This window comes from Schistocerca piceifrons, chromosome 1, assembly GCF_021461385.2.
Source record: "Schistocerca piceifrons isolate TAMUIC-IGC-003096 chromosome 1, iqSchPice1.1, whole genome shotgun sequence".
Lineage (NCBI taxonomy): Eukaryota > Metazoa > Arthropoda > Insecta > Orthoptera > Acrididae > Schistocerca > Schistocerca piceifrons.
This window is the reverse complement of record NC_060138.1, coordinates 900,770,300-900,777,121: the sequence shown is the minus strand read 5'-3', so window position 1 is coordinate 900,777,121 and position 6,822 is coordinate 900,770,300.

Genomic DNA, 6,822 nt, shown 5'->3' with positions numbered 1-6,822 from the left:
AGGTCGTAGCCATTGACTTAGCTGAAGGCTATTCTAACTCTGCAAACAAGCGAGGCTTCGTCAGTGTTGCATCGCTAGCTAAGTCGTCCGTACAACTGGGCGAGTGCTAGTCCGTATCTCGAGACCTGCCTTGTGGTGGCGCTCGGTCTGCGATCACTGACAGTGGCGACACGCGGGTCCGACATGTACTAATGGACCGCGGTCGATTTAAAACTACCACCTAGCAAGTGTGGTGTCTGGCAGTGACACCACAGTGTCTGACTTGGTTTTCTGGCAAATTTTACATGACGCTAAAACTCGTCGTATACGTTTCTCCATGTTGGCAAAATAACAGTTCTGTCTCAGTATAAGAAAACATTTGCTGGCTCCGTAATGTGTATAACTTAAATGAGTATACCATATTAATTTGTTAACCAGTTCATCAGGAATGCATAATAACCAATTGTTGCTGTCAGGATGAGAGCGGCGAAACAGAATGTCATTGCGTACAGAGTAATGGTTTCTAATCGTAACATTATTCTTATCTTGCCAAAGGTGTTTAATTTCTTTCCACACGTTGTCTTTATTTTGCTCTTTTGCTATGTCCTGTAATGACGACGAAATAAAATTTTCAAATGCAACTTGCTGAACGTACATGACGCTGAAATTTACTTTGCAGAGGTTGGTTGCTACGATAGTGCGTCTGCTATAACATTTTGTGTGCCGGGAATGTGAACAATCGTAAAATTAAATTCTTGTAAATAAAGTTTCCATCTGCTTAATCTGTCGTGAGTGGATTTAGCCGAAAGTAAAAATTGTATCGCTCTGTGATCTGTGTAAACGGTGGTATGTCTGCCATAAAGAAAGTGCCGAAATCTCGTAAAGGCCCATACAACACATAATGTTTCCAGTTCTGTAACGGAATAATTTCGTTCAGCAGGCGACAAGATGCGGCTTGCAAATGCGATGTTTTTAATTACTGTAGAGCCATCTTCTTCAATTTCCTGGAAAATATGTACGCCTAAAGCGGTGTTAGAACTGTCGGTGGCAATAGAAAAATTTCTGGTAAGATCTGGGTGCGATAAAAGTGGTGCACTCAACAAGGCTTCTTTCAGGTTCACAAATTCAGAATGTGCTCGCTTATCCCCAAACCAAATAGTGTTTTACCTAGTAATTGGCATAATCTAAGTGTGTCTAAAGCAGAGTGATGAATAAATTTACGAGAAAAGTTAATTAATCCCAAAAAGCTGCGTAGTTGCTTCTTCGTTGTAGGAACAGTAATGTCACGTAGAGCTTGAAGTTTTCCCGGATCAGGCGCAATGCCTTCTGCTGAAATTACGTGTCCAAGAAATTTTGTGGAAGTTTTGCCAAAGTGCGATTTACTGAGATTAACTGTGAGTCCTTGTGCATGAAAAGTTTGTAACAGACGTTCAAGAATCATATTGTGTTCAGACCAGTTAGCTTCTGCAATAAGAATGTCGTCTACGTACGTCGTAATTCTGTCCTTAAGTTCTGTCGGAAGTATTGTGTTCAAACCGCGAATAAAAGCTGCAGAAGAAATAGTTAAGTCGAATGGTAATTTGCAAAATTGATAACAGTCGCCAAAACAGAGAAAAGCTGTATACTTTCTGCAATTCGGACGAAGTTGAATTTGCCAAAATCCCGATTTCAAATCTAGTGTGGAATAAATAGCCGTACCATGAAATTTCTGTAGAAGTTCCTCTAATGTCTGTGGTCGATCTGTTTCATTAATAATAATGTCATTAATGTGACGTGAATCAAGTATGAGGCGAAGTGAGCCATCTTTTTTCTTAACAATATGTAGGGGGTTTATGTACGGACTAACTGCCGGTTCAATAATTCCTTGGTCGATCATATCTTGCAATTCTTTTTTAACTTGTTCTCTGTGGATATATGGAATGGGATAATGCTTTGCTTTAAATGTATCGTGCTGTTTGACTTGAAATTCATACTTAAATCCGGACATAGTACCAGGAATGTTGTCAAAAATTGGAGCTTGCTGTAAAAGAATTTTGCGTAGTTGCGTGCGTTCGTCGTCTGTATTTGCTCTGCTTTTTTTAACTTTATCAGAAATCATTTGCACTACGTCGTAGTCAGCTTCGTCTGGAGTGTTATAGTTATGTACGTACGTGTCTGTGAACAATGCGGAATTACAGTCTATGTTACGTGTTGTGGAAATGACCTCTGTGCGATTAATTGTTTGTTCTTCCGCAGATAATGAGTGCTGAAATTCTAAAGCCAATTGCACATTTTCATCCTTCAACATTAAATAGGAATTTTGAAAATCAACCACTGCATCGTGTTGTACGAGAAAATTAGTACCTAAAATAACGTCTGTTGTCAATAAAGGAACAATCCAAAAATTTGAGTGAAATGTGTGACCTGCAATACAAAATGATAAATGTGTCTGTAATTTAACTTCTACTCCTTTACACGATACTGCTCCTTTTACTTTCGTTTTGCCTAATGGTAACGTAGGATAGGTATTCTCTTTGTTGCACTCGTTGAACGTCTCCTCATTTATAACTGACATAGGTGATCCAGAATCGATTACTGCTGAAAATTTCGATGAACCAATTTTAATTTCGATGACAGGATGTGAAATGGTTTTTTGAACAACTGGTCTTTCTTGTAAAAGAGTGTCTCGGATGTCGTCGAAAGTAATAACATTTTCGTGAATAACATTCTGTGTATCTGAAGTATTGCTTACGTTGCTGGAAGATGCAACTTGTACAGTATTTAGTCAGATTCTATCTGACGTGTTATTATTATCTGGAGGATGTTGTGGCATTTCTACTATTTGAACTGTTCTATTACTCCTTCCTGAAGTATTACGCTCTGGATGATACCTACTGTCGGGTTCATTCATGACAATATGTTCTTGCGAATGATTTTGCTGTTGGTAAGACCGACTGTTATTATATGTACGCTGATAATTGTGCTCATCGTTTTTACGTCGGTCGTGATAGTCATTCCTATACGGTGCATTGCGATAGGAATTGAAGTACTGCGTTTTCTGTATGTAGTTGTTCCTTTGCTGCTGTGCGTTACTATTTGTTGTACCTGGGACTATACGTCCACGCGGCGAAACATTAAAGCCTGGTTGACCTTGTGCATTTCATTGTTGGTTAGGTATGCTAACCGGATGACTTTCATGCTGTTGCGGTGGAAAACGTCTATTGTTATCAAAATGTGGTTCCTGTTGCTGAAAATTTTGACGTTATTGATAATTAGAATTTTGACTGTTATTAAAGTTCTGTTGGTTGTCATTCCTAAAGCGTCTATTACTTTTACTATTGAAGTTATGTGACTGATCGTAATTACTGTAAGTTTGTTGACCTTGGTTATTATATGAAAAATTTTTGTTTACAAAGGAATAATCCGATTGCTGCACTTCTAAAAGCTGCAACAGATCTCTGAATGCTGAAATATTTTCTTTTTGCTGACCTGTTAAAAGTGACACTCTTAATGATCGTGGTAACTTAGAGATACATAATTGAATGAGTGCAGATTCACTATAAGGTTCACTTAAATACTGGTTTTGTTGCACCATGTGCTCAAAAAATTGCGTCACACTGGGAAATTTTGAGTTCTCATAATTCGGTAAACTAATTAACTGATCTTTAATTCCACACTGTGTCGTCTTCGACCAGTACGCTGACAGAAAAGCATTCTGAAATTCTTCTACCGAGTAACATTGCCTCACGATCGATCTCATACGAGTTACTGGCTCGCCTTCCAAAAAACTGCAAATAAATTCAAGTTTGTGCGTTACGGGCCAAGTCGGTGGAAAAGCAAAGCTAAATTGTTGTATCCAATCTAGCGGATGAAGCTGTGTTCTGTGATTTTTAAACACTTTAAATTTTCTCACTGACAGAAAATGTTCGTAATCAAAATTATCGTCTCTGTATGATGGAACAGGTTCATGATTGTAAGAGAATCTATTTGTCTGTGTCTGTTCAGAATCTAAGTCGTATACTCTCTGTTGATTACCTAAATTATACGCACTGCGTGAGTCTGACAAATGTTCGCAAAGTGGCGTCTGCTGTGATGTGTTATTAACTGAAATATTTTTCATCTCTGTTACTTCTTGCTGTGAATTTGACAATTTTCTACGCAACGTGTTATTAGACGAATCGATCTCATTAATTGTCTGCTGTAGATTTTGAAATTCAGGTGTTTGATTAAATGAAACCGGTGAAGTATCGTCTGATTTGCTGCCATTATTACTTTCAATAGTGTCAATACGACTGGCCAATTCATCACATTTTTCAGTCAGTATTTTTACCTGATCATCGCTTTTAGTGTCAGAAGTATTAATCTGTTTTTGTAATTTACGTGTGGTTTCGTTCAATTTTTAACGTCAGCTTTGATGACATCGCAATCCGTGTTATTTCTAATTGTTCAAATCTGTCTGTCATTGTCTGAATATCTGCTGTGTGTGTATCTGTTTTTGGTTTAAGATCAGAAATTTCATCACGTAATTCCGCGTTCAACTGTTCGATGGTATTAATTTTGTCGGACACTGTAGCAATATTGTTGTCTACGCATGTCTTTGCTTTCGCAAACATTTTACGTTTGTCTTCTTGTCTCTGTGCAGTGATTGTTTCCATTACTTGACGTTTTACTTTATTTTGATCCTGAATAAATTAAAACGTTCGTCAATTTGAGAGTTCTGTTGGTCGAATTTCGCGTCTATCTTTGCGTCCATTGTACGCGAAAGTTCTGCTGTCATTGCTTTAAACTCGTCGCGTAATTGTGTAGCCTTTTCAGAGCATTGTTTACCGACTGCGCTAATTTCTTCCCTAAGTGTTTCTGTTGTAACTGTTTGCATATCCCTTAATTCTTGGGCAACAGATCTAATTTCTTCACTACTTTTCTTTGAACAAGCCTCAATTTCCTCGCGTAACTGTTCCTTAGCATCATGACACTGCGCGGCAACGGCTGCAATCTGCTCCCTAAGCTGTCTGGAATTGTTGTCTAATTTTTCATTAAGCTTGTCTTGTTTTTCGTTCTGTTGTTTGACCTGTTCACTAAGTTGTTTGAGATTTTCGTCATTATTGTCTAGTTTCTCATTCTGTTGTTTGAAATTTTCATTAAGCTGTTTGAAATTTTCACTAAATTGTAGCAACATTGCCATAATTGGATCCGAGCCAAAATTAGCATTTCTATTATCTGTGCTGTTTGATGGTGTATCTGCAATTGTCACGTTTTGTGTATCCATTTGGATATTCTGTGACTCACAAAAAGGTCTGCTTATCGAATCTCCACTGTGCGTCGATATTTCGGGATTAAATGTATCCTTCGTATTTTCAGTACACTGTCCATTTTCGTTAGAAAAATTTGTCTGTACGTTACTTGAATTTTTCAAACCGGGTGTGTTAAGCTGGGCAGCGCTCATTACAATAGGGCGCCCCGCGTCATCGATTGCCGTCAAATCAACAGAGGACATAAACGAGTTCGTTTGTTCATCATTAAGACAAAAATCATCATTAGTGGTTGGAACACACTGATTGTCGGTGAACGCAGGATTGTCATCATTACACTGCGTGTCACAGTTGCTATCGGTCACGTTGTTTAAGTCGGTAATTTCATTCAATATACCTCGCGATACACTATTCATAGTCTTTCGCGGCATTTTTACAGTAGTCACAATTATTCACAAAAGAAATAAGCACAATGCAAAAAGCAACATAAATACAACAAAGCAACGAATTGCCGATGATCTGAGGAAAGAAAGTGATAAAATTAGTACAAGCGTTGCGCCAAATGCTAATTATATTAAGTAAATAAGAGCAAAATCTGACTACTTTTCAGAAGATTCTCACCGAAATACGATCCTGGACCGGGTGTCGCCAAGTGTAACCTCCCCGCAAAATTTTGAATGACAATATTTAAATGTTAACGAGAATAGAACCAAGTGTAACCACCCAGCAATTAACTTTAATGACAACGACAATAAATCAGAACTAGCAATCTGAGCCATGTGTAAGCTCCCCACAAAAATGAAAGTCAATTCAATAAAAAATGAAATCTCAGTGACAATGAAAACGCAAATAGACCGAAATGTCGATCTTAGGCCCTGTTCTTACCTCAGTAAAATTGCATCTGCTCTTATTTTTCGCCATAGCTTGGAGGAAATGCATCGCAAAAATTCTTTGAACTTAAGTAAATTTTTTCTTTAAGGAAATGCATGGGAAATTTTCTTTCAATAAAATGTTTGTTTTGTTAAAATGCTTGGTTTGAAAACAAAATTATTATTGGGGCGATTCTTGAACAAATTAATTACACTTAAGATGCATTACATTATCAGATGAGCGCAATGCTGCTTCATTACCTTATTTAAAATTTATACCTCGTCCTGAATCTTGACCAGAGGCCCATGTCGACGCACGCCGACTCCTCACACACCACTCCGACTGTCTCTCGCGCTCTACTACATGCTCTCGCGACTCGCTACGTACAACTGAACTCTCTCGCAACTCGACCGCAACCGCAACTGACGACTCCCTACATGCAACTGAACTCTCGCGCGGTCAAGCGCAGACTAGCAACGATAAATAACTCTCTGGTCAGAGATTCTGTCATGCCTCGCCATCGCTGGTAATGAATACATGAATACATACGCGTTTCACACTTTATTATACTCTATTTTAATTTTGATTTAAATTTTGTATTAATTTCAAGTTTTAAACTTATTTATCTTGTAGATGCGAGTATGGCCGATGACTGCCAAAACCAGTCATTTCGTTTGAAGTTAGTGTGACTGCGCCGGAATATAAATTATTTTCTGTTTCACCCGGCACAGCTTTCTCTAGTAAT